Source organism: Ambystoma mexicanum, chromosome 6q (genome assembly GCF_040938575.1).
Source record: "Ambystoma mexicanum isolate Mex_15411 chromosome 6q, UKY_AmexF1_1, whole genome shotgun sequence".
In the NCBI taxonomy this organism is placed as follows: Eukaryota; Metazoa; Chordata; class Amphibia; order Caudata; family Ambystomatidae; genus Ambystoma; species Ambystoma mexicanum.
The window spans coordinates 1467999848-1468026010 of NC_090937.1; the positions used below are offsets into that span (position 1 = coordinate 1467999848).

The window sequence follows — 26163 nt, forward strand, 5'->3', positions numbered from 1 at the left end:
TGCTACTTTGCCTTTCTCGCTTGTGTGTTCGTGAAAAAGTGTTGTGATCTGTTTCAATTTATTCTCAGCTTTTCTCTCCCTTTTAAAAAAACGAATTATTAGAGTGCCATCTATGTTAAGCGCTCACCGCTGTCTGAAAATAAGTGGGGCTTTACTTAAGACTTGTCTAATATTCTTTTAAGGGAGTGTATATCTTTTAGTGACCGTGTTTTTGAATTGCTTACTATTAGTGCCTGTGTGTTTTTTCTAGGTGTGGTTTTAAATAAATAATTATATCTCTTTTACATCAAGCCCTGGTCAGTGTTTACTTGTTCTACTGTGTTCTCTTGACCTATTGTGAATACTCTGTATACTGCCTAACTCTTCTTGAGGGAAGCCTGACTGCTCAGCCACAGCTACCAAGTGAATCTGTGTGGTACAGACTGCTACCAAGTGGGTTTACTGCCAAACACCTGTAGTCCTAAATCTTTTGCAGTGGTCCCAGAGGGAACTGCACATGTTTCTGGCTAACAACGCCTTCCTGCATCCACCCCTCCCCCCTCCAAGCGCTTTACAATTAGGCGAGACTTCTCTAAGCACTATAGCACTGAGAAAGCTTTTTATCATGCAAAAATAATCACACACAGGCGTGGCCAGCCACAAAATAAAAGTAGTATTAAATATATAGGTGCAAATAATTATTTAGCTGAATAGATTTGTAAAACTGTTAAAGTGTAGTTAGCTTATCTCAAAGCATGGTAAACCGCAGAATCCTCTGTGCCAAAAAGAATGCAGCCTGTGCTAAAAAATAGACTACAGGCATTGCATGGGGCCCGTCTAGCTCTGACAGAGCACACAAGGTAACTCAGCAGCTGTTCGACGTCCATCAAAAGACCATGTATTTCAAATGGGGAGTGTACCGATTCAATGCACGACATACATAATTATGAAATCAGGTTTAAAAGAGATTGTAGGACCACATCAAAATAGGAGTAAAATGAGTGGAGTATGAATGAAAATTAGTTATAAAAATGTTTAGTTTTTCATGGAGGCTAGGCCTCAAGGGTTGTAGAAATCTGCAGGGCTGCAGATTAATTAAGGTATTAATTAATATGTTAAGTAGGCAAGTCGCTTGTTGCGGCCTTGTTGGGAGTAACAAGGAGTACAAGCCCCGGCGCGATAAGGACCAGGCGTCCAGAAGGGGCAAGTTCTACAGGTCATGACAGCATGCCTCCTCCGAAGACCTGTTCCACCAGGTTTGCCCGGGTGTAGGAGATGGAATCTTCTAAGCAGTCGAGGGGTATTTAAGTTAGGAACTGGTTCCCAGGTTCTGTCGCTAGGAGGGTATCCTTTCCATTCAACCAGGTATTGAAGTCGACCCCGTTTATACCTGGAATCGCATATTCGGGACACTTCATATTCTAGCTGATCATTCACAACAACAGGACTGGGTCAGCAGGATTTTCGGGAGGATTGGAAGTAAGGTTTCAATAGGGATGTGTGAAAGACTGGGTGTATTTTCTTCCAGGAATCGGGTAGCTTGAGTCGGAATGAGACAGGATTGACGACTTCCTTTATGGAAAATGGTCCATAGTACCGAGGAGCCAATTTGTTTGGCCGTAGATGTCGGGGTAATAGTTTCGAGGACAACCAGACTTGATCACCAACAGAATAAGAGGGCGCTGGTCTTCTCTTGGAATCCGCATAGAGCTTAGTGCGTGTTTGGGCCTCTTTCAATTGTTCCTTGGCTTCCTTGTGAATGTTGATGAGAGTCTGTATCCAAGAGTCGAGAGTAGGTACTGTAGTGGGATGTGAAAGAACATAAGGTAAAACGGACGGGTGAAAATCTTGACTGCAATAGAAAGGGCTGACCTTGAGTGCTGAATGGTCGGAATTGTTGTTGGCAAACTCGGCCAGGGGTATGAGGAGAGACCAGTCATCCTGAACCTTGATGGCAAAGCAACAAAGGTATTGCTCCAGCGTTTTATTTACAGGTTCCGTGGCTCCGTTGGTTTGTGGGTGATAACCTGAAGAGAGAGCGCGTTGGATCCCTAGAATACGACAGAGATGTTTCCAGAATTGTGAGACATATTGAGGTCCTCGGTCCGATATGATCTTGGAAGGAAGTCCATGAAGATGGAAAATATGTTCCAGGAAGATTCCAGCAAGTTCTGATGAGGATGGTAGTTTATACAAAGGTGTGAAATGAGCCATATGGGTGAACAAGTCTATGGTTATCATGATGGTCGTGTACCCTCGGGAAGGTGGTAACTCCAAAATGAAGTCTGTAGCAATAAACTCCCATGGCCTTGTTGGCAGCGAAGGTTACAGTAGAAGACCCGCCGGTCTCTTGTTATCATGTTTGTTTTGACTGCAGACTGCAGATAGTACTGCCACCAAAACTGTCTTTGTATAAGACGGAGGGTGTTAGTTATACCACGATGACCGGAGTGAGGGGTATCATGGCAGAGGTTTATTACCTTGTGTTGTAATTTCTGCGTAGGAATGACCAGTGCATTGTCCTTGAATTCTTCCTTGACTCTTAGATTCCATGGATTCTTCCTTGAAAGTTCTTTCAAGAGGTCAGAGGACTGGGTTTGCGCTCGGATTTCTTCCAGGAGGTTGATTGCTTGAGCTACAAAGATAGTTTGGGGAAACATCTTAGGATAGGCCTTGTCCTCAGTGGCTGCGTAGTCTGGACGTCGAGATAAGGCGTCAGCAATCATGTTTTGTGATCCGGGAACGTGAGTGATTTGGAACTGGTATTGGGCAAAGAAGTAGGCCCAACGGGCCTGACGACTGTTCCTGCACTCCAAAGACTGTAGGATTTGGAGATTCCGATGATCTGTGCGGACCTGAACTGGATATCTAGCACCCAGAAGTAGGTATCGCCATTCAGTGAAGGCTTGGCGGATGGCCAAAAGTTCCTTTTCCAGGACGGAATAGTGAGTCTCACTGGGGGTAAGGGTTCGTGAAAGGTAAGCAATGGGGTGTTCCAGTCCATCCTCAAGTTCCTGTTTCAAGACCGCCCCTATGGCGTAGTTAGAGGCACCCGTTTCCACTAGAAATGGGCGATTTGTGTCGGGCTGGGTCAGGATGGGGGCTTGTGTGAACTCAGTCTTCAATCGTTGGAATGCTTTATCTTGCGATGTAGACCATATAAAGGGGGTGTCCTTCTTTAATAGAGCTACGATCGGCTGAACAATCTCAGAAAAGGTAGAAATAAACTTCTGGTAGAAGTTGGCGAGCCCCAGGAAGGATTGCACCTGTTTCACAGAAGTGGGAGCGGGCCAAGCCAATATGGCCTTTACCTTCGAAGGGTCCATGCCAATTCCTTCTGGGCTAAGGATGAATCCTAGGTAGTGAACAGAAGTAACGTGGAACAAGCATTTTTCGGGTTTGGCTAACAGTTTGTTTTCACAAAGTCGTTGTAGTACTGCCTTAACGTGTTCTTCATGTTTTAGAGGATCTTTGGAAAAAATCAATATGTCATCCAGATAGACAACGACGAAGAGGAACAACAAATCAGAGAACACCTTGTCCATAAAACGCTGAAAGACTGCGGGAGCATTGGCTAGTCCAAAAGGCATGACTAGGTATTCAAAGTGACCAAAGGGTGTTCTAAAGGCTGTCTTCCATTCGTCCCCTTCCCGTATTTGAATTAAATGGTAGGCACCCCGGAGATCCAGCTTTGTGAAAATTACGGCTTCTCTCACAGCTTCCAGGATATCCGAAATCAGGGACAGTGGGTATCGATCTTTGAGGGTGCATTGGTTTAAGCCTCGAAAGTCGAGGCAAGGTCTGAGTTCCTTGGTGTCTTTCTTGGCAACGAAGAACAACGAAGCACCCGCTGGAGATTTCGAGGGTCTTATGGTGCCGTTTTCAAGATTGGTGTCGAGGTATTCCCGAAGGGCCTTTTTCTCAGGTTCGGAAAGGATGAACATTCGGCCGAAGGGAATTACAGCTGAGGGATCTGTATCTATGGCACAGTCTTCAGGCCTGTGAGGGGGTAATGCTTGGACTATGGCGGTAGAAAATACATCAGTAAACTCCTAATAGGACTCTGGAACCTGTATGATATTGGAAACCATGAGCGGTGTTTCTTGGTCTCTTGGAGGTTCTTCAGGAGTTATCGAGGAAGGGTCCAGGGATACACAGTGGGACATACAGAACTCTGAGCCCAGGAATAATGATCCTGCTGTCCAATTGATATACGGATTGTGCTTTTGTAACCAGGGCATACCCAAAACCATGGGGTAATAGGCTGACTTAATGATGTCGAATGTAATCCGCTCTTGATGATGATTTATGGAAAGTTGGATTTCTTTAGTCTTCAGGCTTATGGGTCCTATAGAGGGGGGTCTTCCGTCAATTGCTTCCACCGGCTGCATGGTGTTTCGTGTCTCGTACGGAATATGATGACTAACAACCCAGTCTTGATCAATGAAAATTCCCATAGCTCCGCAGTCCACCAAGGCCAGAATGGGATAGGTCTTGTCTTTGGAGGGCGAGAGGAAGGCCTGTAGTATCACCAAACTATTTTGTCCAGGAGAGTTCAAGGATGGAATTGATGTGGAGCAAACATCTCTCTCCCGACAACTTGCTCCATCTAGGATCGGGAGCTGGCGTTTCCCGAACGCGGTGGAGGTGCTAGAGGGCATTCTCTAACAAGATGTTTATCCGAGGCACAATACATGCACAGACCTGTGTGGATCCTTCTCATCCTTTCTTGAGGGGAAATAGGCCCACGGAAGGCTCCGATTTGCATGGGTTCCGGATCTGTGTCAGGGGTTGGGTCAGAATTGGGTTTAGCAGAGGTCTCAAGGGAATACTTTTGAAAAGGTGTCTTGGTCTTTCTCCTTTCAGCCTTTCTTTCCTGGATTCGAAAGTCTATCTGCAGGGCTAGATCCATAAGAGCCTGGAAGGAACTAGGACGAGCCACCCGGGCTAATTCATCCTTAATGTCCTCGTTTAGACCCCTGCGAAATAGAGTGAAACTTGCTTCAGGGGACCAATCCGCTTCCTTGACTAGTTGTTTGAATCTAGTAACGTATGTTAGCATATCCTGGGTACCCTGTTGGAAATCAAGTAAGCGTTCTTGAGCACTAAAAACCTGTTCTGGGCAGTCGAACATAGTCTTGAGTGCCTGAATGAATCCATCATAATCATCCAGGAGGGCATCTCCTGAGTTGACTCAGGGCGTAATCCAGGTTAACGCGTTCCCTGTGAGGTGCGAGATAATGAAGCCCACCTTCGCCATAGAAGTTGAAAAATAATAGGGCTTAAAGGTAAAATGCACCAGGCAAAAATCCTGGAATCCACGTAAGGATTTTGCCGATCCGTCATATTTGTCCACCACTCCACCAAGTAACACACGGTCCTTGTTAGCGGGGTCGCAAGACAAAACTAGCTGCTTTAGTGCAGCATTCTCAGCCTTCAAGTTCTGTACTTCAGTTGTGAGCTCTTGCAGGCCACGCATAAGGTCCTGGACTGCTTTCTCCATAGCAGTATCAGTGTCGGTCGTTTGGCGTCTCAAACTGTCGTAAATCTCCCCGTCTCACCTGGGATCGCTTCTTGCTCTGTTCCGCGGGAGGATTCCTCTTGTGGACGGATCGGGTCTTGTATAGACTCGCTCGAGTCTCATCCGGCTGCAGAGCACGTTCAGAGTTCCGAGAAGGCTGCTGTCCAGGATGTCCCGGAAAATAGGTAGCGGTCGCTAAGAATGGGGATTCCAGGAGTCAAATAGAGGGAAAGAGAGAAGGAAGGAGGAAGGAAACCAGGATCTTGGATAGAAGATTCGCCGAACAGCACACATACGACAAGTCACTACCTAATGAAAGCGTTGAGACGCGCGGGGCCATGGGGGCGTGGCCAATTTATAGGACGTGCCATGTGCGACGTGAAGGCTGGTGTGAGGCAAGTCGCTTGTTGCGGCCATGTTGGGAGTAACAAGGAGTACAAGCCCTTCGCCAGAAGGGGCAAGTTCTACGGGTCATGACAACAGTCCTCTGCTCTTCCCCCCCCGATCATCATTTTTGTACAGATTGAATATGTTATCCTTACAAGATGAAGACTCATGGCCTTAATGCCCTAGAGGGGTGCATTTGCTCTGGTGTGACCGTGATCAAGGGTACCCCAATATATTCAAGGGGTGCCCCTGTAAGATGGAGTACACTTACAGAGTATACACAGTGGCAGTCTATAAGAAATAGAGAGAGGATAATATTTCTGGAGAATACGTTAGCCAACGCCATATATGAGCACCTTTGGGAGTGGGTGAAGACCCTGAATGAACAGACATTCCAGGCAGCAGAGTATACCAGGTAATTTGTGTCAAAAGAGAAGGAGCAACATCACCAGACAAAGAGGTATATCAGGTGTCCTGAAAGAAACCTAGATTACAGAGCCAGACATTTTGGTGTGCAAAAACTCAAGGAGTAAAGAAGAATCCAGGGGAAGGTAATTACCCTCTGGATCAAGGACCTTATCCTTGAAGAACCTTTTGTTGGAACCATTTATTCTTCCTTTGTGAACACATTTCTCAACCATCCAAGGTTAAAGACATTTTCCCCTTTCACCTTAGAGTTAGGTTTTTAGTGTGACAGTCAGATTAGAACTTTGGACACAGGACAGATTTTGTTTGGACCTTCTGACACAGACACATCCTTAGTTTTTGGTTTAGGCAGGGAAATTCCTCTTAGGACAGGGCCAAAGGTATTTTCTCAACCTTTTCTATTTCCAATAAAGGTCTTTAACCACAATCATGGCTGACATGTGTCAGAGTTTAATTCCTGATTCTTCACACTACCCACACTCTGTATAGCACTCTGCTGCCATCGGGCTACATCCGCGCTTTAAACAATAAAATAAAATGTATTGGAATTAGTTGTACAAATGATGATAAAGGATGTCATGTTAAAATACATGGGGGTTGGACCACAGGCTTCCTCCTGCACCGCTGATGCTGACTAGATGTGGCTCTCTACACCGGGTTCGTGGAGTTTGTGTAGCGGGCAGCACCCGGGGACACCAACACTGGAGCCTTCAATACAGACCAACCTCCAGTAACAACTTTGGTCTGTTTTGACCCAGGAGGCAACAACCAGAATTGAATACTAGATGAGATACCCCATGATACGGGCAACATCTGATGAGGCGAATTTTCCCTCTACATGAAGGAGCTCCAGAAATGCATAATTTAAGATGCTTTCAGACTTGGACATCTGTTCCTGTTCAGTCCACCTAATCAGATCGCTAGCCTTGGGGTTAGAAGATTAATATCAACCTAAAAATACTTTTTCTTGACGAAGGCCTGTTTATAATTTCAAGGGAAGACCACTGCCTGGATGTGGAATATCTCATTCCCAAAGGCCAAAACGCAGTGCGTCGACACCACTTTTTCATTTATCCATTGGATCATCTACAGTGTTACACAATGGTGATGATGAACAAAGCACCCTAGGGGGATGGTGCAAGGTACCTAAAGACAAGACTATTAAGAAACACAGAGACAGTACAGATCTCTCAGACAATACATCCAACACAACTGAGAAGTGTGACTATTGTGAATTATCTGAGTCCAACTCACCTCAGAAAAGAGAGATGTGATTTCGTCAGTGTCTTTTCTACTTTACGGTAAGGCACCGCCCCCAGCAAGGAGGTTTATACAGTCAGTAGTCCTCCAAAAAGAGATAGTAGGGTTTGAAAAACTTGTTTGGCAAAATAACACAGGCAGTAATTTCACTAACCCGTTTTGAATAGTAATGTGTATTTCGATTAAATGGTACCAAAAATATGTCTTTTATGTAGGACTTAGGATGTATAAGCAACCAAAGTGTTCATTTATATGTATACATTTTTTTTTGAATAAATGTATCTCATGTGAAACACAAAACACGTCATGTGTGCAATAAGAAACTGTCTTTTATATGAAGTTGTATAGTTTAGAGTGACAATATTCAGCAGTCTTCTAAGGTTGTGTGAATTGGGACCTTACTATTATTAGTCCGTTTTAGCAACAGGTACAGGAGGAAGCCTGTGTTCCAACCCCCCCTTTCTCTAAGTTTATTTACCTTATTGACCGCAGGCCCCTCGTTAATATTAAAAAAAGGTATGACCTTTTCTTTCTACATGTTAAAATATATGACAAATATACTGTTTATGTGGAATGTCAATGTTTCATTTGTGGAATTCTCTGGACCAACTTTTTGGGAGTCTTAAAATGTTTGCTGACCTTTTGCAGATTTTAGGACTTTACTTTTGTGGACTGATGGACTTCTCTACTGAAGTCACCCTGCCACTGCAACCCTTTTTGTGACTTGCTGACCTTGTAGTCCACATGGCCATCATGCAGGGGTACTTTAAGCACTCCATTTTTGCCCCGAGGTAAATATCCATACATGTATGGGGGTGGAGGAGTCTGGTGTTAGCTGTAATTTAGTTTGGGCTTCCGATACACCAGTTTGGTCGCCATAGGGATACTCATGTATTTTTTGTAAGGCCTACCGCCGGTTACTTTATTTTTAGGCCAACCCTTCATCTGTGTCGATCACAAGGAAGGTCGAAAATGGCTGGTGTGTACTGAAGTAGGCTCACCTTGAGCCCAGCCATGTGCCCTCTAGAACGGTTTAAACTAGGTTAGCCTAGGGTCCTGCCCCAGGTATGCCCAAAACAAATACTGTGTGGTTGGACCCAAGTGTTTGGAGGTTTTTCTGATGTGTGTGCCTAGCATATGATTGCAGGGAGAATGTGCCCGTCTATATATCTTATATACTCCCCCTAAAGTGAGAATATTTACCCCAACTTGCAATTTGTTCCCAGGTCCTCTATGGGCTCCTGAGGTTTCACACCAAAGACATGATTTTTAGCTGGTATCTGTAATTTAGCAGGGACTTTAACGTCATAAATCAGTGCAATTAACTTCTCTCTATAGAAATGCATTGGATTAAAAGTATCCAACTTGGGTTATTTTGATGCCACCCATTTGTAGGAGTGTGCTGGGGCCATTTTCGGTCTGTTATTATTACTCTTATTTGTATCTTACTTTTGGTCATCGTCCGGGAGTGTTAAAATTGTTTAAGCCCTCTAGGTACTTCAATTATTAATATGTATAGCACAGCAGAAGCGCATGGTGTGCGTGTGAATGTCAGCAGAAAGGTGGATGGGCTCTTTTCTAGCCCAAAGTTGGACCTTCACCACCTCAATAGCTCCAGTCAACACATGCAAGTCACCTTCTAAGGCAATTAAACAGTTACAAAAGGACCCTTACTTTTTACATTGTCTTTTATGTTATCTCCTAGTTTGACACACACAAAAGGAGTTGGAAAGTAAAGACATCAGGTATGGATTTTGTTGTGTTTGGAGGCGAGGAGGCAGGACATCAGATATGGGTTGTGGGTGATGAAAAAACAGGTTGCAACGTATGGAGAGTGCATTGTGGCCAGTAGGGAAACTGGATTTTAATTATTTTTTTGCTTATAAAGCGCCAAAGCCCTACGGTATCCAGGCGCTGAACAGAGAGACATAACTATGAGGCGGAGACATAAACAGCATAGTCTTCAATGATTTCCTAAAGGCAAGATCGTTTCCTTCCTTCCGAAGGGATTCTGGCAACTCATTCCAGGCACATGCTACCAGAACCGGGAAAGAGCAGCCATTTCCCCATGCTCTTTTAAATCGATTTACTCTGAGGAGACATGCCTTGGCTGAGCGAAGGTTCCTAATAGGTTGATGGATTACTACCTTCTCTTTGAGGTATTGAGGGGCAGTCCCGAAGATTCACTTGTGTCCTAAGGTTAACAACTTGAAAAGAACCCTATCTGCCACCGGTAGCCAATGCAGCTCTCTCCAGGCAGGTAACACTGGTTCTCTCCGCGCCATGTGATGGACCTATTTGCACTGCTTCATTTTGGATTTTCTACAGTTTTTGTATAGCATCCTTGCTGGCACCTCCCAGCAGGGAGTTACAGTAATCCAAGCGCGATAATATAATTGCCCACAACAGTTTTGCACGGTTATCCTTGGTGACCATGGGACCAACCAATTTCAATACTCTTAGGTAATAATTGGTATTCCTTACAATATAGTCCACATGGGCATCCGCATTCAGGTTAGCCTCCATGTATGTACCTAGAGACTTCACTTAAGTAGCTACTAAAATCCGGCTACCCTCAATCAGAAAACTGGAGAAGACCCGGCCTAGGCTCTCCATAGCCTGTTTGGACCCATAGATCATCAACACAGTTTTCCCAGTGTTTAAACACAACCAAGTCTTAGACATCCAATTTTTAATAACCACATAGATATTATTTAACCTCTCCTGGTCCTCTGCATAGTTCCAACTAATTTCCATCAATAGCTGAAAATCATCAGCATAATTAGTGAAGAAAATGCCAGTCTCTCCAACTCCAAACACAAGGGTTGAATGTATATATTAAAGAGCAATGAGACAAACATGCCCCCTGTGGGACTCCGCAGACAATGGGTTCTGAGTCCAACGAGGCATCTCCCCAATAGACCCTAGATCTGCGTCCCTCCAGAAACGACCTCATCCACCTGGCCGCCTTCCCTGAGAAGCCCCCTGTAACCAGCAATCTCTCCAGCAAGATTTTATGGTCAAGTAGATCGAAGGCTGCTGATAAATCAAGCAATATCAGCAGCTCTGATCAACTCCTTTCCAACACTGTCAGCATCTGGGTGTGTAGGTTGATCAAGGCACTTTCTGTGCATGGGAGCAGCGAAAACCCAATAGCTTCTTGTGTAGGGTGCCTGTGGCCTCCATATATCGTTGGATCGCCCTGCAGCCACCTTGTCGACCAGCTTAAGAAAGAACAAGGTGTTGGAAACGGGCTGCACATTTGCTGCGTCATTAGGATCCAGACCCTGTTTCTTCAAAAGTGGGGTCATCCACAACATCTTTGATAATTTGAGGTATAGCACAATATTTAAAGGAGGCATTTACAAATCTTCACAGATAAGGAGCAAAAATGTCATAATGTTCCAGGATGATCTTAGATGGCAGTAGATCCCCCTAGACAGCTAGTAGGGTGCATGTCCTTAAGAGTGTCTTTGATTTCTGTAATTGTTATGGTTGAAATGCTAAAGAGAAGGGGAGACACTACCTGGTTTTGCTACTTGGGATCAAAGGGTGTATGATGGGCCACCATGTCTTGTTGCCCATTTCCTTTACTATCCTCCATTGTTAAGAGCTTCAGCCAATCCAGTTCTTTACTGATTTTAGCCTAAGCGTGCAGAAGCTTGTCTGTAAAAGCCCTTTGAACTCATACACAGTCTAACTTTTTTGGATTTATGTTCTGATTTAGAACTTTTTTTCCCATATTCTAAACAATTTAAAAAAGTTCCTTCATTTGATTTCCTGCCCTGCTTATTTGTTCATTGTAATAGTTACATTTTGCTTGTATGATCTTATCTGTATGCTCCTTCTCCCCAAGTTTCCATTCTTCTTAATTTTTAGGATTTCCATCTTTAAGCCAGGCATGCTCCGCCTGTCTTATTTGTCTTTAGCTGGGCCAATTCTGGGGAGAAACACTTTTGGTGTTTGGGAGAATCCCTTACACTTCTTGACTTAATCGGTGCAAGCCTGTCAAACAGAGTCGTCATATCTTTATAATAGCTCTCTATAAGAACATCAGGGTGGTCCAGCTCATTTGTTTGTGTCATCAGGACATTAATACATGCAGCAAGATCATCAGATGTAATAGCCCGATAGTTTCTCCGTAATACCTTACGTGGCAGCTCATGTTGCTGCCTAAGGTGTACTGAATCAGATCTGACACATAAGGGATGAGAGATCTGACCACACACAAGGAGTGGTAGTAACCCCCGTCAGTGTGATATTCTCGCTGGCCACCCTATCTAAAATATTTCCCTTTGCGTGAGTAGGTTCGGAATTATGAACGACAATGTTTCCATTGTCAAAAGTCTCTCTAATTCCAGTGCTTTCCTATCATTGGGGTCCCCGCTCCAAAGGTTTAAATCACCCAGAAGAATTACAGCACTATTTGTTTTTTGCACGGAGGATAGCAAATTTGTAAGATCTTCACTGAACTGGGGGGACTCTCCTGGTGGCCTATAGAGTGCTACAAAGTTGATGCTGAAATTGTGATTGGGGATAACCTTTGTATGTAATATATCATACCCTTTGCATTCCTCCTTTACTTGATACATCCCGATATTTGTATTTACAAATAATAGCAACTCCACCCCCTTGACCTGTATCACGATTTTCCCCAAAAAAGACATAGCCAGGAGGGTCACTTGTTCTATGACTGGGCCATGTGCATCTGAGAGCCATGTCTCCGTTATACACATTATGTCCACGTCTTTTTCCAAAATCAAGTCATGGACATCCAAAATGTGTTTTCCTAACGAGCTGGTGTTAAGCAAAGCGAGATTCAGGGACTTATTAGGGGGCAGCTCTGTAAGTGATTTATTCAACTGCAGCATGTTCTTCTCCCTCATGGGAGCGGCTTTGATAAAGTCACCCAGATCCGTTTGCGGACTTGTATGAGGCTGAACTGCTATTGCGTTCCTCTGCCGTATTAAATCTTGTGCCTCCTCAGACTGCATTGCAAAGACTTCCGTCTCGTGGGCCTCGTAAGCAACCTCACGGGTGTGAGGAGCTTCAGCAGTAATCAGATGTGACCGATGCACATTATCAATTTGAAAAGTCTGCTGTATTAAGCCTGGTCTGGTTGTCCCAGTTGTGTGCCCTTCCACCACCTGAGCGGCGCCTCTTTCCTCTGCATTAACCGAGTTTCCCCCCCGCACAGGCCTTACTAGCGTCCTCATGGTACGGGACAGCCCTGGCAGCAGATTTCGAGGTTATAGAGGAACTGGTAATAGGCATAGCCCCTGTTTGTGTATTAAGTGCAGCCGCTATATGCATATCACCACCCTCTCCTATGTCCGTCCTGCCTTGGCACATAGGCAGTTGGTGTTTAACTTACTTCTGGCAGCATTAATCGCATCTAGAAATTCAGCAATTCCGATTGTAACTGAAAAATAACAGCAAGTCTTGTAGCACTAGCACGTCCCAACACAGACCATCACACACCGGCACAGACCGACTAGTCTCATTAGCGCCTGGAATGCAGATTTGTAGTTCAATGGACTACGAAACAGCTGGGAAGAGTAGTTTTCCCGGCTAAGGTGCGCGCTCATAGTAATAGCTCTGATTCGAGTCCCCACCAAATGTATACAAGCAATTTCACCTAAAAAATGCTCTTAAGCAGGGCAAAATGACTATATAAAACCCACATCTAGTACTAAAAGCATTTCAGAATAAGAATGATTCCCCAATCTTAATTAGTTGAAACACTACATCATATGCACCATCATCTTATCCTTCGCAGCAATGGGAAATAATGTGCTACAGCACCCAGAGCACGCTCTATCCACCATCTATAGCCTCACTGCTGTGTTGTCTCCATTTTAAAGTGTTGAAGCTTATACTCTAGCTTTGCCAACAGACAAAACTGATCATGTACAAATCCCCTTATCTCACTGTAACGTACTATGATCTCTTTGAATAATTTGCCTCTCTCATTCTGGTAACATTGTTAAGGCAATTATCTACTCTCTTTTCATGCAGGCCATTTGTTTGGAAGTGGTCAAAGCCAGAAGAGCTGACCAAATGATATAGGGCTCTGGCAAGCTTATTTACAAGTCTGTTTACTGACACAAAACACAGTTTGTTTTCTTAGTACAATTTCAAATATTCTTCTTCACATGAATAAAAAAGTCAGCAAGTCTGTGTTTCAAATACGTTGATAAAACCCTTGGGAGATTTAAGCTCACATCAACATCCCGTGGTTTTAGAGAGAATTTTAATTTCTTTGCCAATTCCCTTTAACCTTAGAGACCCCCACCTCTTTTGCTGGACAAAGCTTTTTAATGTTTACTCCTGAGCGAGTGGGACCTTTTTCTCACTCACATGTTTTCCTGACTATGATTTTCTATGTTCCTTACTTTTTTATGGAGTCTGGCAAACTCCATAGGCATCTGCTTTTGCATTGTGACACACGGCACCTTTTGTGCAGTGCCACTGAGAAGTCCCTTGGACTTCTCTTAATGTTTAACTACATTTTCTTGGGTGAACTACTGTTTCCAAGAATAGTAAAATGACCCTTGTCTTACTTATCTTTACTTTATGTGTCCAGCACACATAACCCTATGTGGAGTGCTGGGGGAATACCTAGTAATTCCTTTAACCCATTCCTCATGTTACATTTTGCTACACTAACTGATTTGAATGGCTGATGGCAGTGGTTTCTTTTTTACTACCTAGTGACATGTATCTGCAAGCTGATACCTCAGCTGCAGAGCTGCACACAAGGGTGATCATTTTCCCAAAATGGCCCTGGTCTTCTTTTTTCGCCATTTCCCATTGGTTAGTTTCTTCTGGGGTTTTACTCTGTTGTGCATCAGGTTTGAGTCCTTTGTGCAGTTTGCCTTTGGCGGGTTTCACCGGTGAAGCCCGTCCAAGCTCCAGGTGTGTCTGGAAAGGCAAGAAGTAAGGGAGTGTCCCAAAACATCCCTGTTCTTTGTCTCTAGGTGTGTCTGAGTGAAACCAATTCCAACTGGCCGGTTGGCTGTCCTGGAGGGCAGCCACTCTGCTGTGTGATTGACAGCCTAGGGCTGTGAATGAATGGGAACTTGCATAAAAAGCATGGTTTTTGGATTACAAGGAGAGTCGCCCACTGCAGGACAACATCCAAAGCAGAAGACGAGAGAAGACGCCAGTAGCACCCTCCTCGACCGCGAAGTGCCCGGTGAAGCCCTGCCGCTGTGCTGACCCCATTTTTGAATCGACAGGGAAGACCCGTAAAGGACGACTTCCTCTCTTATGCTGGTGGGACCAACTAGCGCCAAGACAAACTATTGTGGTACAACCCCTGACTTGCTGCGACTTTCCAAGGCTGCAGAAGCCCAATACTGCAACCACTTCTTAGTACATTGTCTTCTGAAGTCCGAATCTGGCCAGATCTTCGTGGGCATACAAAGAAGCCCACAGAAGCAAGAAATCCACATCCATAGTCCCCCTCACCAGAGTTCAGGACCTAGGGATCAAGGAAATTCTAACCAGAGCTTTTCGTTCTTCATTGGCGCTGAAAAAAAGGTACCAAAACCACAAAGGGCATCTGAATCGACGTAAATCCATTGTTGCAGAGTCCCTCACTCTCTCGAGTGATGCCGCAGGCACCCGTCAGACGTCCTCCCTTTCGTCACCACGACCAAGGACCAGGCACAAATGTCTACTGCATTGCATCGTGAAGGTAACCAACTGGAACACTTTCTTCATTTTCAAGGTACTGTGGGGTTGGGTTATTTTTATACTTTTGCCATTTGGGGTGCTTCCTATATTTGAGAATACAATTTAACCCTACACTAAGTTCACCTTAACTTACCTACATTGGCCTTACAGCTTGTGCTTTCTAAAGGTGACTCCTCTTGAGTTGCTGTTATTTCTCTTTTGAAAACATCTATTTATGAACAATATTCTAAGACGAAGTGCATCAGAACTTTGACTTTGTCCATTGACTTTGGCTGCCCTGGCCTCCTTCTAAACCTATAGGCTTTGGCAGTGCTTGTTTCCTTACAGGTTTTAAATGTTGAACACTTTAATGCTGTGATAATTGACTACCTGCTTCCGTTTGGGGGAATCTAACTGTTCTTATAACCCATTGGTCTATTCTTTGTTTTTGTATTCACATATTGCATTTTCAATCATAAACATATAACAATAACTTTCAAACTTAAACATAAATACAAAAACGTACAGTTCATTTCTTCAGTTATGCCTCATAAAAATTGCAAATCATCAGATAAGCTCCAGCAGATCATTACCCTCAGACTATTAATTCATAAGTCTAGAACTCTTTCCCATATTTGTTCAGACAGACTTATTTTTTTATCTCTGCCAAATATGATCTTCTCCATCCTCGCCACTTGCTTCATGTCCGCCATCCAATCTGACACATCTGGTATTTCTTCGCTTTTCCATTTCCTAAGAATATTCTTTTTTGCAAAGTTCAAGGCTCTGAAAAACCAACAACGTTGCAGAAAAGAGATCCTCCACTAGATCTTTTTCCCCCCCAAGAATGATACTTATGTAATCATAATCTTCGTCCAGTAGCAGAACCTTGTTCATTCTTAGTGTAACCTCCCTCCAATAGGTGCGTAAAATGTTGTCATACCAGGTCATGTGCGAAAATGTGCCCACACTATGTTAACCCCTCCAGCAGACCTCCGATTCAATTAATCCTCTTGCATATAGTTTTTGCGGAGTCCAGAAAACACTGTTCAGGATTTTGATTTGTCTACTCCTTTCACCTAAATAAATTCAACAAATTTAATGCAACATTCTTACACAAAATCATCCACCTGTTTTCATTCATCTCAGAACCTAACACGTCTGACCATTTGGCATTCAACCATAGAGAGGTGATACTAGAGTTAGACACATCCTTTTTTGTTTTCTTCATCAGACTTTTCCAACATGCTCTTAAAAATGCAGTTGGTGCATAAGATCTACATCCTGCTGCTTCTTTCAAAGTTAGTGTAGCTCTGGGTGTTAACGGAGTACATCTACTCGTCTCAGCTTGTGTCCAGACGTCCGATGAATTTTCTAAGAATGGTATCCGGTGTCGTGCTCCAAATGCAAGATGGTAGTTTTCTAAATCTGGCACACCCAAACGACTGTTTCCAGATGACAACAGAAGTTTCCAAAGTTTCAATCGAGGTTGTTTTCCATCCCAAAGAAATGTTTGCATCAAGCTTTTTATTTTCTTTATAGTTTTCTTTTTGACCTGCAGGGGGATCATGCTTAGAATGCAGTTGAGTCGCAGAGTTGACGTCATTCTTATTGCATTCTGTCAAAGGCTTACACCCTGATTCATGTATTTATTTGCGCGTAAAACGCACATTTGCGCGCCATTCTGCACGAAAATCCCTCTTTGAGGAATGGGGATTTTCGGGCAGAATGGCGCACAAATTTGCGTTTTACGCGCAAATAATTCCATAAATCAGTGTCCTACACTTAATTCATTCCATCTTCTTATGTCTGGCTCCAGGTTTTCAATAGTGTGTGACAGGTTAACAACCATCAACTGATCCATCTCTTTTGTTAATCAAATACCTAGGAAAGCATTTTATCAGTCACCACTTAAAATTGTAGGCACTCATGTTTTTGATGCTGGCAATGCTTCTGATTGTCCAGTTAATCTTATATCCTGAGTACCTATGAAAGTTATCAATTTGATTAATTAACGCCGGAATAGATGTGTCTAGTCTATTCTGATATAACCCTAACCATTCCTTCCTTGAAAAAATCAATATTGTAAAGGTGATACAACATAAATGGTATACTGACCTCAAGTGATGTCACTTCCGGGTGCTGGAACATGTGTAACATATGAATAAATTACTCACCTGCTTTATTGTTCACTTTTTGAATTGAATCCTAATTTGGGATACATGTTACAGCTAATTATTGCTTTTTAAAGAATGCTTTAAATATCTGTGTATAAATAAATAATGTATTATATAACATTACGTGTGAAAGTGTTTAATAGGATACTTGTATTTACTGGTTACATTGCACAGCTCTACAGCTCACATTGCCCCTCTTATGATAAGCCTGGCTGCTCAGTCACACTACCAACCTGTGTAGTACAGGCCTGTATTGAAAGGTTGGGTTACCTGTTACCAAGAGATAAGTCTTGTGTAGTCCCACACCAGTTGGATGTTACGCTCACCTGGCTCCAACAGGGGCGTCGGTCGGACCCGGACGGCTGCGGTCTCCACCAACGTGATGCGTAGTGCAGAGATGACTGACTGGACTGGCCCTCCTAATCTTGTCTGCTTGACCCGTAGAAGAATTCTCCTGCAAGTGGAGAGATGGAGAGATGGATTTAGCCACCCGTGGATTCAAGTGATGGCTCCCCCCACAGTCCTCCCCACTAATCACCTCCGTAGTGCTCTCTCAGCAATCTCACCTTATGCTCTTGAAAGATGAGCTCTCCATCCTGCATGGATTGCAGGGGCGCGTTGATGCCTGTTACTTCACTGGTTTGAAGGCGTGGGAGAGTTCCGGAGAGTATTGACTCTGAGGTTCCTGGCGAGGACCAGTAAGTATCAAGTTCATAGAGTTTTATATGTCCGATGTTCACTCTTGTTCCCCCCTTCCTTCCTTGTCTTGCAGCTGAGTTTGTGAGAAGATGATCTCGTGGTAGCTGGTGGCGCTCGGGTAAGAGTCTGTATTACCTGACGCTGTCCGGTAAATGTTGCACGTGTTTAACGTGTTGTTTTCTCTCTCTTTGCAGATGCGGCACAGATGTGGAGAGTTATAGAATAATGCCTCTGGTGGTAAATCAGGTAAGTCTATGGTGATAAGAGTTATATTTGTTGGTTTTCTCGGCTTTTCTTTTGTCCCCCAGGTGCCAGAGTTCGGCGAAGAAATGATGGAGGCAGCGCCGAATCGAAAGATGCTGCGAGGACTGTTGAGTATGGCGCGGCGCTGCAGCTGGAGATGCGACGCGTACTGAAATGATGTTTTTTCCAGGTCCGGAGGCGAGATGGATCCGGAATCAGGTGAGGAATTCGAAAATAGTTTGTTTTCTAACCTTGTCCTTTTCTTTCCTCTTTGCTTTAGGAGTTCCAGATTCGAGGCGGGCGTGGCATAAGACTGGATGCTGACTGCAGGCACGGTGAGCGTTACGCTGCTGGATGCAGAATAACGTGAAGCGTGTGCTGCTGTTCGGGCGTGGTTTAAATAGCCTCCAAAGTAGTTCCAGGTAAGAAGTTCCCCAGAACCACGCCCGAGTAAAAAAATAGTCCCTGTAATAAAACAGTCCCATCCAGGCCTCGCGTTGGCTTGGACTCACTTGCAGCATGGTCTGCATCAGGTAAGTAAAGTCTATGAGCCTGGCGCCTAAAGCGCCAGGACTGAACCCAAACAGCCCCCAGCCGGGGCTGTTGGGGTTTTAATAAGAATCTGGATGCCTGCTCCCAGAGCTGATGGGCTTGGTCCTGATGCCCGGGGGTAGGCATCATGACATTGGACTGCACTAATGCTTACCTAACAGATGATGATGAAGAAAATTAAGCTACAATCAGAATTATTTTGCATAACAGTTTTCTAGAATGTTTTTAAAACAATTATTACATTGCTAGGTTAGTATTTGATTTGTGTACTTTTTAAGTCAGGTCTACAAAACAAGGCATTATTCAATTTAAAGTCAAACATTCACAAATAATCAAACATTGCTGTAGAAGAATTCAAGTGAAGATATTCAATACCGGACTTGAATCACAGCTTCACCGCTGGTCAACTTCACCTCTGGTCAACTAATTTAATCTCATGCTGCCCAGCATGTCCAATTTACCAGTCCTTAAATATTTCATAATGGTCAGCCCTGCAAGAGTAATTCAGTTTTCTCGCTATCACCTTTAGAAAATCCTCACTCACGGCTTAACTGGCTATAGCGTTTGTTCTTATATAATAATAGCGGCTATTAATGTATTGCACACCCCAAAGTCATGTGTTTATTTTGCTCACTAAACAAGCAATGCTATTTGACAACCATTGCCCCCTTTTATTTATTTCACTTTATATTCAGATATGTGCACCATCCTTATAGATTCCAATCCCTATTCACCATCTACGGTATGGTATGTATATTTGTATTTGGAGTTTAATATAGCACAAAAATAGCTAGGAAGCAACAGAGCGCTGTACATGTGAGGCAACATACGAAGTAAGGGATGGGATGAAATGCAGAAACACAAAGACCCTAAGTGGCACCTAGGTATTGACAGTACAGTAAAATCCTGAGTTCATTTCTGAACTGCAAGTGCGTTGGCGTGGTTCAGGTTGCCAACGGGATGGTGCTACAGTGGCCTGAGGCAAGCAAGTACCTTTATTATTGCTTCTAATCTAGCTCCTGTATTCAAGCTCGAATAATTTTGCATCCTAAGAGGCTGCTAATCCGAGTCCTCAATTAGTCATACTGCTGACATTTGTCCTTCATCTATTCTACAGCCTGCATACCTTACAAGGTGTCCTGTACCTATGCTAGAATACATGTACCATTTTTTAGAATCTACAACTGTAGCCCTTGGAAAGCCACTTGTTTATTATTCGGATTCCAGCAAGGATGAAGATAGTAAGAGTAATTTAAAGGAGTAGCCATGCCAATGCTTTATTTGATTGCTCCGGTCAACATATCAAGCTTTGGGTTGTGATCGAGACAAGGCAGGGTGGGGGTTGTAGAGGAATTACCACAATTTCTTTTGTTTAGTGTGAGCAGGGGTGTAAATGTGCCAGTGTCCACACACACACACACACACACAAACACAAACACACACACACAAATTTGGAGGCCATCCTCTAATTCGCTGAAGCGCTTCATGGAATCCGAATTACATACTGTGATAGTTGACTGTTCTATTCTTATCCCAATGATGTCTCCAAATACATGAAAGACTTTCCTTATTCATTTTTACCTTTCTCATGTCTGCAGAAAATAAACTTAAGAATTGCCAGCTCTAGGTTCAAATAGAACAGGAATGAAAGAATCCCGTAAACCATCACTATGCTTCATTGTGGCAGAATTAACTATTTACAAAAAGAATTTCAATCGAAAATGTCAAAGAATGAACAAATGGAGTGCGAGATAGAGACTGTTGAACAACAACTGTACCTCAAGACAAGTCAAAATAAACATTTCCTGAATTCCATGCTGGCTTTAGGATTAAATATCATGCTTCTTATTATCGGATTTCCAATATTGAATTAACTGGTGTTAAGGAAAGAACTTGGAAAGTATGCAATAACTATTCAAAACACTCTACAAACACATCTTCAAAGCATGTATTCTACAGAACATTATGGACCTTATTGGTTCTGAAGGTTCTTCTAAAAATATCTGGCATGCGGATTCAGTCTTGTGTGTCTTGTATGCTAACATACAGCAAGACAAAGTTTTGGGGGGTGCAGGACATGTTGCATTGAAAACAGGGGGGGGGGGAGCCTAACACAGGAGTGTTTTTTGTATTTAAACCATAAACAGGTTAAAACATTAACCCCTGACCGAATAAATCTCGTATTCACCAAAGCAGAATCTGAGTGCCCTCTGTGTAAGGGGGCGTCCTAGGAAACAAAAAATTTTTTATAGACGAATTTTGGAAAGCACACGGATGTCCCATTTTGAGTTTATCCAGGCAAGAGACAGAGGAAAGTACTTAAAATAGCCCCACCATCTTTACCACCCTCAAATAGAGCTGTATGAATTCTCCAGGAGAACCCCCCCTAAAGAAATCAACAACTCTATGACCTGATAGGGCAGCCCACACCTGGTCATGTGACATCCAGTGCCACCTCCTGGAGTACTCCCCTAAGAATGACACCTCTGAAAGCCAATATATGACAACACAGATCGTAGCATTGTCTCAAGTGTCACATGGTCTACACAAAGGTAACCAGGAACCTTTCTTAAATGTTCCATCCATTACTGGAATAATGACAATAGACTGACGTTGTGTTTTCTGTTTATTGCAGAGCCATACACACTTCTAGCCAAAGATGTTCCCAGGTGACGGGACCCCCCCTTCCCTTGAATGCCTTTTCATACACCAGTTTCCACAGCTGCTGGAGTTTGGATTCTGCCGCTAGCCCTCTGTTGTGTGCTCAAAAAAGAACTAAGCAGTGCTGGCAGCAGTGATTGGCTGAAGATGGGGGGTGAGCATCCAATCCTGAGGTAGACAAAAAGGGGAACAAAATACAGTTCCTAAAAATCCACAGAATTTTCATTCCACATGTATATACAAATGTTATTCAGTACCCTAAAAATAAGATTCCACCCATCTCCTTTGGTGGTATGCCTTGAGTAAGCATCCATGAATCTAAACAAACAAATCTAAGGGTATTCACACTTAAGGGGACGGGATTGATGCATGTCATTTCAGTTTCTTTAATTCTGAATGCTGACCTTCTCAAACTAGGAAATAATGAAGCTGAAAGTTATAGGCAGAATTTCTCACATGTATTTGCTTCGTCACACAACAAAACAGAGCCACTGGTGTTTCAAGAAGGCTGTGGTAGCCAGTTATTTATTGACAGAGAGCGAGCTCCCATCTGATGGCAGACTAGCACTCGCCAAACACTACCATTTTAGTCCCAGTTAGTACAATCCACTCCGGCAGCTAGAAAAAACATCCCAAGCCAAAGATGCTGATCAAGAGATGGCCTTCCCCTTACCCTCCTTGACCTTACCAAGAAACACTTGGGACATCTTTGCCCACTTTTTAGTCACAGCGTCTCCTGACCTTTGCTGCACTGAAGAGGCCATTGCTTAGGGGACCAGAAGTACAAAGGCAAACAGGAGGAAGAACATAGAAACCACTTACTTAGTACTACAACGGTCTTCCCCTGTAGTAATATGCAGTAGTATGGGTGGAAAGGCATTTTCTTGAGGTTATCCGGGCTAGAAGTGCAGACTATTGACTGGTTTGTCCCCAGCTCACTTCAATTTATAGAGCGGTTACCTTTGTTGTATCATTTCATGATGTCATGGCCTCATAGATATACTCATTGAACAAGACTGTTGCAAGGTCAGCAGCATCCCCATTTTAAGCCACTTTAAAATTAGGATGTTGAATGACTGGAGAGATTTCAGTGAGAGATTCAGTGGGTGATTTCATTTTCTTCATTCACTTAAGGTTTCCCAGCATGATGTCAACTAGAAATAAAGCGATCAATTGTTGTACAATAGAAGATTTCATTTCATGCTGACTGCAAGTTGAAGGTAAACAGAACAAAGGAAGACATGAGAACCGAAAGCAGGATCTTAGTGTGTCACTCACTTTCAGCCAAGTCACTTCTTGAAATCTCTCTCATCACTCGACACCCTAAATTCAAAATGCTGCACAAAGTCCCTGTTCAATGTTTTTGCCCACATCTAGCAGTAGATAATTGCACTGGATCCCTCAACAAAAGCATCCAAGATGACCAAACGGTCTGTGTAGCATGCAATCCTTGACATAAAATATAGGCCCATCCTGCAGCTATCCCTCACAGCCTTTTGTAGTGTTCTCCCATCCATTTTGCTGAATGTATGAGAAATTGCCATGAAAAGAAAACTCAAAAATGTGGACATCGATTGCCAAGGCTAATTGTACAATCGTGGAATTCTGTGGGCATCACTTCGGTCAGTTAGTAAAAAGTCATTGTTTTCAGACAGAGCAGAGGTGATCCACCTGTGGCCTCAAAGGAAAGTAATCTTGGAGCCTACTGAATGGTATGAATATCCAAAACTGCTATCTTGCACCCTTTCCACCATTTCTTGTTACCACGAAAAGATGAGGGCAAGAATGCCAGCACCTTAAGGCTGCAGAGTTGTTCGAGAAGTGGTACTGAGTTCCCTCTATAGAGGTCATGCAACGCCTTCGTCTCTTCAGACTAGCTGATCCCGAAATAAAATCAACAGAGATTTCCATGTCCCTCACAAGCAACCCCATGTCGATTGTCACAAACTAAAACATTTGAAGGTTAATTTACACACATAAACATATTATGTTTAGGGATAATTTTAGATGTTGTGTTGAATGTAAATAACGCCCTTACCTAACACAGTCATCACTTGTAGAGGTATAACTTTACCAAGCTGGAACAGGAAGGGTTTAGCAATCCAGCCAGTTGCAGCAAATCAGGCTCCATGTAAGATTCCTCTCAATACCAAATAAAGATCATTCATCCAAGACTACACACCAGAAGTCGCTTCCACAGGTTTACGCCTTACATAACAAAAACACTTCCATTAATGTTATCAAAAGGTTTACTCAAGTAGCTTCTCTGTCGTTCTCCCTTTGTCCAGATTTTCAATACCGCCTCTGATCAAACATGGCTTATTTCTGCACATCATAACATGTTTCCTATTAGTGGGCTGCTGCCTTTTCAACCAAGTTCATTTTTCCAAATGTGTGACTAAATGAAAAACAGTATTATGTTGCAAGTATGGTCATTTCTCTGGCCCAAAGTGCCTTTTGTTACATCAGCCGATGACATGGTCTAGCTGTCATGGCCCTTTCCTATTGGACACTCATCAGCACCAGCAAATTCACCATAGTTTCAATGTCATTGCCATATACAAAAGGACCAATCACCTGTTGTTCATCTTTACATTTTAAAGTAAGATTTTTGAACTGTTGCATTTGCAGTCTCAGTATTGCTCTGATATATTGGGGTATGAGGTAGTGGTCTTCTAGAACTGATTCTCTGGCTAAATGTATGGAATTAAAATGGATCACCACAAGAGTTGGAAATCGCGTAGCACGGGTGGACTTCCAATGTCTGTACCAGCATTGATAGATTGGGAAATGCAATGTCAAGAAGCTCAGACTCAGGTAGATACATTGGTAAAGACCAACCCAGGATTCAGTCCCAGGCTCTGTGACTGAACCCTCTTTGCAAACTTGACAAAATGTATATAGTAAGGAAGAACTAGTGCTGAGAAGATACATTGGCAACCTACTCTATTGTTACAAGTTCTAAAATGAGCCTCATTCATCCGGCATTTTGAAATGCGTTACGTAGAAGATATTAAAAATACAATTGTATAACGTAAAGACTTTTCCTGTGCCAGATTATGTGTAAAAGAACCATGTTTTCAAATAGAAAGCAGAGATGCAGAAAGTATAACTAAATAAGTACTGTGTGAAATTCTATAAGCTGATGAGACGGCTCAATCAAGCAAAAAAAGTATAATTGAATAAGGGAACAATAGACAAACAACAGGTGCAGATCATAGTCAATGGTCAGGGTTGAGCTTACAACGTGTTCTGTAAACATACAATCACATATATGCACACACTAAATTTAAGCTTCTGCATGTATATTACTGGAGCAATAAGGGTCTAGGTACATATGGATCTGGATACATCGATGCAGGAAATACTTTCTTATTTAGCACTGACAGTTAAATTTTTCATGAGCATTCTGGATGATAAAATACCAGAAAACAAGAGCATTCCAGATAGTGTTCCAGCTGAACGAAGAAAGCCAGAATGCTTTGTTTTTCAGACTCTTTGATCCATTTCCTGCCACGCTCCTATCTGGAATGCTGGTATATTTTGTTATCCAGCACCTTTAAAAGCCCACGGGAGTTGCATAGCCAAGCTTTTACTGTTGTAAATGATCCAGTCTATGAGTTCCCTCTATAAGAGAGTTCAATTATTAGTCTTTGGGAGACCGGCAACAACTGAAGAACCTCACGAGAATGAACACGAGCTGTGTTTTTACAATGCACTACTGATTGAATGTCTCTCTTGCAGCCTTGGATTCCACGTACCATTTCCCCCCATAATGGACAGAGACATGCTACTGTTTTTTGGAGAGCAATGGTGGTTGTGATGAATGCAGGCAATCTGTCCCTTCTCCCCAAGGGGAGCTACCCTTTTGGAAAAAGGGTGGTAGCCCGCTATGCGATACCCTGACTAGGGAATAGAGCAAGCGGAATCCCACTGGGGTTATCAAACTTTGGAGACAAGGAATGCCCAACTTGGGATACTATCCCACCGCCCCGTATGTTAACTCCCACGCCCCCATGTTGGTTATATGGGAGTTGAATAGGGGAAACACGTACAGTGCCCCTTTAAAGTGGATGGCTTGGTTTCTGAATTGGATTTGTCCCTGCCTTACTATGCAAAGAGGTGCAAATGGGACTCAAATACAGTGGAACATCAAGCCAGAAAGAGAATAAGCTGGAGAGTAGGAGACTCCGGCCTGCGCAGATATTCAACAGAGGGGGCCACGCCCAGTCACAAGGAGCTGACAAGCAAACAGTGCTTGTAGCAGGCACAGCCCCACAACAGCCTGCAGAGTACTGCCACCCAAGGTAAATGAATACTCTCTGAAAGCAGGGAACCACGGGAGAAGCAAAGAGAGTGGAAAGAAACAAGATGCGCCGGCGACATCCTCTGCCAATGTCGAAATCCAGCAATGGAGAGGTACCGTGGGACAGGAGACTGCCCTGAATAGAAGCAAGAGGAAGAACACTGACCTGCAGGGACCATACCAACTGCCTCCAGCGCAGAATAGCACTGCTGGATCACAGGTACACAGCAGTCACAGAGTTGGAGGGCAGTGAGGCCGCACCGAAGCCCACA

General features: G+C 43.4%; 1 protein-coding gene and 1 long non-coding RNA gene across 2 annotated transcripts in view; both read right to left on the minus strand.

Annotated features, from left to right (window-relative positions):
- The window catches only part of POLR1A (RNA polymerase I subunit A), a 1786762-nt gene that overhangs the window by 1649838 nt on the left and 110761 nt on the right, over positions 1-26163 (minus strand). The window lies entirely within an intron of this gene.
- LOC138516779 (uncharacterized) lies at positions 21538-22506 on the minus strand. The gene is made up of 2 exons (XR_011282310.1): positions 22408-22506; positions 21538-21753 (listed from the first exon to the last, which is right to left on the minus strand). It is a non-coding gene; the product is annotated as an uncharacterized lncRNA (long non-coding RNA).